Below are 9,440 nucleotides of genomic sequence, written 5' to 3' on the forward strand. Positions count from 1 at the left end.
AACTCTACTATACTACCAACTGGGAAAAAAAAAATGCTGGATGCTTACACTGGACAACTCAGTACACATTCACTGCCAAACACATTTATACAAAATCAATAATAATATTTTCCATGGTACCTGTTTTCAACCTCCTCTCAAAAATTGTGTGCTGTAGTTCCTTTTTCTTAAACACAAATATGTTTCTGAGGAAAAACAACATTTTCGATGAGAATAGGCCTGTGAAAGAACGTGCATTTTAGGAACCTTACTGTTAGCTTCACAGTCTCTACCACAATGGTGCAAGGCAAGGGTGAGGATGACCAATTTTGCCAGGCCTTCTGGATAGTGAATTCAGAACTGATTTTAAGTTCTTCCGGAATGGAACTCCTTTTAAACTTCTTTCAAAATACAACTCCCTTTTTTCAAAGAGGTAGAGGGGTTTCAGAAATTTTTATGCTCTTTTGGATGTTAAATAAAACTCTTAAAAAATAAAATTTTGATGAGTTGAGTGAAAAAGTTAGAAATATTAAAATCCATCAAATGTGGATGGGAAAAATTAAAGTGGTTTGTCACAATATATTTTGGGTTTGATGAATTTTAAAAATTTAGTAGGCAGCACATATACTAAAACTGGAGTAGTACAGAGAAGATTATCATGGCCCCATGCAAGGATGACAAGCAAATTAGAGAGGTGTTCCATATTTTAAGAAGTTTTTAAAAACACATGTAATAACAATGGTTTTAAGACTACTACTTGCATCCTACTTGAGGAGAGTTTTGTTTTGTTTTGGTTTGTTTTTGGGGGAATGGACATGATATCCATTCTGTAATGAATTTAGAGAAGTGCCTAGAAACACATGTAACAGAGATTGTTATATAGTGCTATGTGTGCCAAAAAAAAAAAAAAAATAGTTGGGGGAAAAATTGAAACTGTGAACTCAAATTATAAGTAGGATTACTCATCTCCACAATAGCCATAGTTTAGAACTTTCTTATCTTCTTACTTATTAAGTGGGTTTCAAGTATTCTTTTGATATGCAGATTTTTAAAACATTTTGTTCCATGGCTGATCATCAGAAAATCAGAAACACTGCGATTTTCTTTCTTAGGAGAAAATAAATATAATAGTTATTCAGACACCACTTAATGTATACAAAGTGACACTGGCACCTAATCTAAGTTCCCCCAAATGACCTTCTTCTGTTAAGAATTGCACAAGACTATATGGTTTTTAAAACAATAATAAGTGGATAGTTTGAAGTGTAAAATAGTACCCCCACTTTGGAGAAAGGTTTGACACTTTCTTATAAAGTTAAATATGCCCTTGTTCTCTGGTCTAGTAATTCCACCCCTAGATCTTTACCAAAAAAATAAAAACACATATCCACAAAGCTTTAGTCATAAGTGGCAAAAACTGGAAACTCAAATTCCATCAAGAGGAAAATGGACAAATTTTTTACATTCGTACAGTGGAATACTATTCAGCAGTAAAAAATATAGTAATATACACAACAACATGAATAAGTCTAACAGATGTTATGCTGAGCAAAATAAGCTGAACATAAAAGGGTACACAGTTCCATTTATATGAAGGACAATATTAGACAAAACTAAATCAACAGTTTTAAAAATCAGAAAAGTGTTTGCCTCTGTATAAAGGAGAGGATCAACTGGGAAAGGATATGAAGGTACTTGCTGAAATGATGGCAATATCTGTTCTTCATAGGGTGTAGGTTAATGGGAGCTACATGCATTTATCAAATTGTACACTTAAAATGTGTGCATTTTACTATAGATTAAGTTTATGTTGAAAAAGAATAAATGTATATTTTTTAAAGATTTTTTTTAATATATGTCAGGCAAATAAATCAAAAGAAGTATGGTTTCTTTTATGTGCATTCCCATATCACTGTTTGTGAACTTAAGTGGTTCTAACAACAAAATGAACAGATTTAACTCTGCAACTGTGCATCATTTTTCTAACTGGTCTATTTTCCAGAAGGCAAGAGCTTGTCTTTTTTTTTTTAATTTAAATTGTTTGTAATACAGCACATAAATTGCCATTAAACATGGCAATGCAATGAGAACCTCTATAAGAAACAGGTGGGATCACTTCCTATTTTTTTCCTTATGACTTTGAGAATAAATCTCCCCCAAATGACACCTTTCTCCTTCAAACACTTCAGTTGTATATTTTATAACTTTTACATATGTCATTTTTACATGACAGTCACAGCTCCCACCTGGAGTTTTGCAACACTGTCTGCATGTTACTTTTTTTTTAGAATATGCATGTTTTATTCTGAATAATTTTGCATAATAAAAATCAAAGTACAAAATAATTAACACAAAATATTTTAAAAAGCTAAAATCAATCAAGAAAGGAAAAAGCAGAAATGTAATCCATGGCAGAGTCTCCAAAAGTCACATAAAAGTTCGAAAACATCCTTCCAGTTTCACTAATGGAAAGACTTCAAGGTCAAATTGAAATTCCAATATCAAGGGTCTAAAATAATATATATACTACATACTACCTAGGCAATTAATAATATTGATGTTGAGGTATACAGATTCAACAAATTTTTAAAAATTATGTAAATGGTTTAATAGCCACAGAGATTGTAACTAACAAGCTGAGAAAAACTTAGAGAATACTGAGATCCCTATTAGACATTTCAAAAAAGATTGATCTTTTTTATTGACTTGCACATTCATTCATTCACTTGTTTGTTCATTCTATCAACAAATATTTATTGGGCATCTATTATGTACAGGAGGTTCTAAGGGTTTGGAATATGTAGGAGACAAACAGATAAAACTGTCAACTTTTCAATATGAGATAGAATGTTTGATATTATACTAAGGGGGAAAAAGGCAGGGAAATGAGATATAAAGTTAAGGGAAGAGGACTGAAATTTTTAATAAAGTAACCAGGAAAAGCCTACTGGTAAAGGTGGATTTTGAGTAAGGACCTAAAAGAAATGAGAGAGCTAGATATGCCAATACCTGGGAAAGAGCAGCCCAGATAGCAGGAAAAGTAATGCAAAGGCCCTGAGATGGGACAACACCTGGCAAGTTTAAGAAGCTGAAAAGCAGCCCTTATAGCTGAAGCAAAGAGAAAAAGGAGAGAAAGGGAGAAGGTAAGAAAAGAAGCACTGTGAGCTAGATCAAACAGGGCTTTCCAGGCTGTTGTAAAGAGTGGTTTTTATAGTGCTTGGGATGGGGCCACTGAAGGTTGAAAGCAGAGGGGTGACATGGTCTCACTTCCATTTTAACTAGATCCTTCTGGCTTCTCTTTAGAGGATAGAATGCGGAGGGTCAAGGGTGAAAACAGGAAAATCATTTAAGAGGCTACTGCAATAATTCAGATAGAATGAGATATGATAGTAACTTGGAACAGGGTGGAAGCAGTGGAGAGTGGAGAGAAATGGTCGAGTTTTACATATATTTTGAAAGTAGAGTTAAGATCTGTTGGCAGGTCAAATGTGGGGTGTGAAAAAAGGAGTCAAAGATGAATGTAAGGTTTTTGGACTAAGCAAATGAAAGAATATTGATTTCTCAATTTGGGTTAAATCCTTGGCATATTAACAGAATGATACCCACTTGACAAGAGGGCATTACAGTAGGAAAAAACCTGCTACTAAGAATAAAACAAATAAAAATCCTTTCCCTATGTCATAGGAGATTTCTGAAATTCTTTCACATTAAGTGTTATTCCTCTATCTCGAGTCTTTGAATTGAATTAAATGTAAACTCCATGTGTTCTTGATCTTTGCTAATACATGATTTTAAAAGTAGAGGAGAATGACATCACTGTATATAAGAGGATAAAGTTATAAAAGATAGTACTTAATTGGGAGGTAGAAGTTTTAAAGGGTCCACTTCAGAACTCGGTCTAAGTATAGGTGATGATCTGAAACATAAAATACAATAATCTTTATGCAATCAAATTGTGTTAAATATATCACTAATTTGTAGTGTTCATTATTCAATAAAATTGATATGGAGGTCAATTGTTAGCTCTGAGTCAGAGAGAACTAGGTTGAAATCCAAAGTCCACTGCTTTAAGCTGCGGATATTGGGCAAGTTATTTAACTTCTCTAGATCAGTTTCTTCACATCAAAACTAGATATACAGATACCAACTTAGGTTCTTGTTTGAATAATTTAAAATATCTGTTATCTTGTAGGTACCTAATTAAAGTAGTTGTGATTATTATTTACCATTGAGTCAAATTCTCTAATTTACTTTGGTAGTATTTGAATTATTTTAACCTGAGAATCCAGTATACTATTAAAAAAGGACAAATAATAAATATTTATTGTTGGATAAAAAGTTATTTTGAGTATTTATTTACATGAGTGATATTTAGAAGATTTGAATTTAGTTTCAAGAACATTTCTTCTTTAGCACATAACTTTGCTTACGACCAGTGGTAAAAGTTAATCTGTGGCAGTAGGCTCACTAAATATCATCCCAGTCATCTCTTCTCTTACCTTCTCTACCATACAGGTTTCTGTTGCAGCTAAAGGTAAAACATGGCATAGTTCTAATCAATAAAATGTAAGGAAATCTCCTGGGTAAGGCTTCCAGAATGGTTTTTGTTTTCCCAGGAAAAAAAGGGACAGTCTCAGCTAATACATCTCTTTCTCTCTCTCTCTCTCTCTCTTTCCCCTTTACATCATTTTCTTTCCCCTTCATCCCTGCCGGAAATGTGGATAAAAAGCCTTGACGTCTAGCAGCCATTTGGGGATTATTAGGTAATAACTACTAGAAAAAAAAGCAACACTCTATGCATGGCAGAACACAGAGATGAAAATAATATGTACCTCTGAAAAGATCATTGAGATGTACTAATTGTGAACTATCAACCTCCAGACATCCTATTTTGTGAGAAAAAATTAAAACATGTTTAAGCCACAGTAGTCAAGTTTACTTTTACTTGCAGCCAAATACATTTCTAACTGATTCACTACTTTTCCTTATATTAGGCAAGCAATATATATGCCACTTTGTTCCTTTAAATTTTATCTTGACTTTTTTTCCTAGTAAGGTACACTATTATTACTTTCCCATTCTCCTATTTAAATCATGTAAGCTATTTTTGGGAAAAATAATTTTCTGAAAATACACCCATGTGTTTCTCACAGAATCTTTTAGTAAACTTATGTGAAATATATACATACATGTAACTACCGCTTCTAAATGAAGAAGAGTTTTTAAACCAAATTAACATCACAATATAGGAATTTTTAAAATATTCATGTAATTTTTAAAAAAGCTAATAACTGCTCTCAGAGAATTGATAAATATTCCCTAAAGGTTGAAAACAGTTTTTCTCCATTTTAAAAAGGTGCTTTTTTAGTCTGTTTATCATAGAAGGAAATAAATGTAAAGTACACTTTTAACCTAGAGCTGTGTTTCTTCCTCTAAAGGAATAAATATGATGTCAATGGTAGCATTAAGGCATATCGAAATGGTTTCCTAAGAAAATCAAGCTTATGTCCCAAATGGCCACTTTCACTGGCTTTTTCTTTGCTTTCCTTCCTCCCTTTTCTTTCTTCTTTTCTTTCTGGCCCGCTACATGGCAATTGCAAAAAAGGAACAAAAGCGGAGATGGAAAGTGACCTTAATTTGCCCACATCACGAAAGGTTAGCAACCTATAAGTCCCATTTGCAGTAGTTTTATTTAAAGATAAATACTACATAGCAAGTGCATTTTATAGTGATAATACTGATGATGCAAGAGTAATATAGGTTGACTAAGTGAAGAATCACTTTTCTTAAAAGAGAACACTTTAAGCAAAAATCTTTAGATATTAAATTATTTACACATTTCTATTTATAGATGGTCAAAAATGGTTAAAATATTTCATATGACAAGGAACTTCTGGAAAAGAATATTTCTGGCAGAAGCATCCAAAGTTAGCTATAATGATCAAGGTATTTGTTTATTTGTTCTCTCCATTTGCTATCATTCTCTCAGGCCAAACATTCAATGGTCAAGACTATTAAACTTCATTATAAGAACTCAAATGCATATATCTGAGATTTGATTAAGTACCACAGCAAATGTATTGCTTTTCTCTCTCTCTCACACACACACACACACACAGTACTATTCAGCAGATTTCTATGTAGTCAAAAGGAATGGGAATGTGTGTGTATATGTGTGTGAGAGAGACAGAGAGACATAAAATGAAAACTTGATGTAAATAAAATGCTAGAAAAAAAAAAACTCTTCCAAAAAATTTAAGAGAACACTTCCAAACGCATTTTATGTGGCCAGCATTACCCTGATACCAAAGCCAGACAAAGACACCACAAGACAAGAAAACCACAGGCAAATATCCTTGATGAATATAAATGCAAAAATCTACAACAAAATACTAGAAAACCAAATCCAAACATATTAAAAGGGTTATGTACCATGACTAAGTGGGATTTATCCTTGGGATGCAAGGATGGTTCAACATACAAAAAACAAGTAATGTGATACACCACATTAACAGAATAAAGGATAAATATCACATGATCATCTCAACAAATTCAGAAAAAGCATTTGGCAAAATTCAACACTCTTTCTCAATAGACTAGGTGTAGAAGGAATGTACCTCTACATATAATAAAGGCCATTAGGACAAAACCATGGCTAACATCTATCCCAATGGTAAAAAATTGGAAGCTTTTCCTCTAAAACATGGGAACATGGCAAGGATATCTACTCTTGCCACTTCTCTCTAACATAGTTCTTGAAGTTCTACTCAGAGTAATTAGTCAATAAGAAAAAACAGGCATCCTAATCATGAAGGAAGAAGCAAAATTTTCCCAGTTTTCAGATGACATGATCTTATATATAGAAAACCCTAAAGACTCCATTAAAAAATAAAAACTGTTAGAGCTAATAAACAAATTCAGTAAACCTGCAGGATACAAAACCAACACACAAAAATCAGTTGAATTTCTATACACTAACAACGAACTATCTGAAAAGGAAATTAGGAAAACAATCCCATTTAAAAGAACACCAAAAAGAAAAAATACTTAGGAATAAACTTAACTAGGTAGGTAAAGATTTGTATACTGAAAACTATAAAACAGTGATGAAAGATATTAAAGAAGAGACAAATAAATGGAAAAACATCTCATGCTCATGGATTGGAAGACTTAGTATTGTTAAAATGTCTATACTACTCAAAATGATACACAGATTCAATTCAATCCCTATCAAAATCCTGAAGGCATTTTTCACAGAAATAGGAAAAAATTCTAAAATTCATATGGAACCACAAAAGACCACAAACAGCCAAATCGATCATGAGAGAGAACAGAGCTGGAGGTATCACACTTCCTGATTTCAAAATATGCTACAAAACTACAGTAATCAAAAAAAAAAAAGCATCATACAGCTAAAGACAGACATGTAGACCAACAAAACAGAATTGAGAGCTCAGAAATAAATCCACACACATATGGTCATCTGATCTTCGACAAGGGTGCCAATATACAATAAAGGATAGTCTCTCTTTTCAACAAATGGTGCTAGGAAAACTGAATCCCACACACAAAAGAATGAAACTGGACACTTATTTTATACCATACACAAAAATCAACTCAAAATCAATTAAAGACTTAAGCATAAGACTCAAAGCTATAAAACTCCTAGAAGAAAACATACAGAAACAGTTTCATGACACTGGTATTGACAATGATTTCTTGGATGTGACACCAAAAGCACAGGCAACAAAAACAAAAATAAACAAGTGGGACTACATTAAACTAAAAAACCTCTGCATAGCAGACAATCAACAGAGTGAAAAGACTATGGAATGGGAGGAAATAGTTGGAAACCATATATCTTATAAAGAGTTGGTCTCCAAAATATGTAAGGAACTCATACAACTCAATAGTAAAACAACAACAACAATAACTAATAATAATCCCTTAAAAATGGGCTAAAGGCTTGAACAGACATTTCTCCAGAGAAAACATACAAATGGGAAACAGGTGTATTAAAAGGTGTTTAGTATCACTAATAATCAGGGAAATGCATATCAAAACCACAATGAGATATCACCTCATACTTGTCAGGAAGGCTATTATCAGAAAAGCAAAAGACAAGTATTGGTAAGGAAGTGGAAAGATTGGAACCCTTGCACAATGTTGGTGGGAATGCAAAATGGTGCAGCTGCTATGGAAAACCGTATGGAGTTTACTCAAAAAATTAAAATTAGAAATGCCATATGAATCAGCAAACCCACTTCTGGATATTTATCCAAAAGAATTACAATCAGGATCTTGAAGAGATATTTGCCCTCCTGTGTTCACTGCAGCAGTATTCACAATAGCCAAGGTGGTGAAATAACCTAAATGTCCATTGACAAATGAATGGATGAAGAAACTGTGGTATACACATACAATGGAATACTACTCAGCCTTAAAAAAAAAAGGAAATTCTGCAATATGCCACAACATGCATTAAAAAAAAGGAAATTCTGCAATATGCCACAACATGGATAAACCTTGAGGACCTTATGCTAAGTGAAACAAGCCAATTACAGAAAGACAAATAAGTGTATGATTCCACTTATATGAGATCTCTAAAACAGTCAAATTCATAGAATCAAAGAATGAAATGGTAGTTGCCAGGGAGTAGGTGGAAGAGGAAATGGGAAATTACTAATCAATGGGGATAAAGTGTCAGTTAAGCAAGATGAATAAGCTCTAGAAATCTGTTGTACAACCTAGTACTTATACTCAGTAATAATATATTGTACACTTATAAAATTGTTAAGTGAGTAGATCTTATGTCAAATGTTCTTTCTAAAATAAACCCTTTTTTAATGAGATGCTCATCACCATCAAATTTTAAGATACATGGTGATTTCACATATATTCTTTGGAAATGTACAACAATCAAAAAGGATTTTTGCGTAAAATTATAATTTAAGACGTAGGGGCTGAGGCAAGTGTCGTTACTTACTGCTAATAAGACAGGAGTAATTCTTTCCACTATGAGTTCCTGTTAGAATTTGAGACAAAATGAAAATAACACAATCCTAATAGATGACAGCTTCAGAAAGCATAGGAAGCTTTCTTCTTATGGAGCTCTATAAGCAATGTCAACTATTGTCAGACAAAAAGTAGAAAAGGTCATGAAAAAGGATCTAAAACCCTCATGCACTGACTATTTAATGTATGTTAGAAACTACATTCTAAAGTTAGTAACAGAAAACTAGGCTTATTTCTCTCTTACATAAAAGAAGTCCAGAAGTTAATAGACAAAGCCGGTATGGAGATTCCACGGTCATGAGTCTAGGGTCCTTCAGTCTTTCTCCTCCACCATTTTTGAGGTTGCTTCAGGATCCAGGAGGATTACTGGAGCTCTAGTCATCACATCCATATCCCAGGAAACAGAAGAAAGGCAGATGGCTAGGGACAGAGAGTTTTCCCAGAAA

At 33.2% G+C, this 9,440-nt stretch overlaps 1 pseudogene; it reads left to right on the forward strand.

The window, feature by feature from the left end:
• The first annotated feature begins 590 nt into the window (after positions 1–590).
• Positions 591–688, forward strand: LOC118898660 (annotated as a pseudogene).
• The last annotated feature ends 8,752 nt before the right edge of the window (positions 689–9,440 follow it).

The sequence above is a fragment of the Balaenoptera musculus genome, chromosome 7 (genome assembly GCF_009873245.2).
Source record: "Balaenoptera musculus isolate JJ_BM4_2016_0621 chromosome 7, mBalMus1.pri.v3, whole genome shotgun sequence".
Classification (NCBI taxonomy): domain Eukaryota; kingdom Metazoa; phylum Chordata; class Mammalia; order Artiodactyla; family Balaenopteridae; genus Balaenoptera; species Balaenoptera musculus.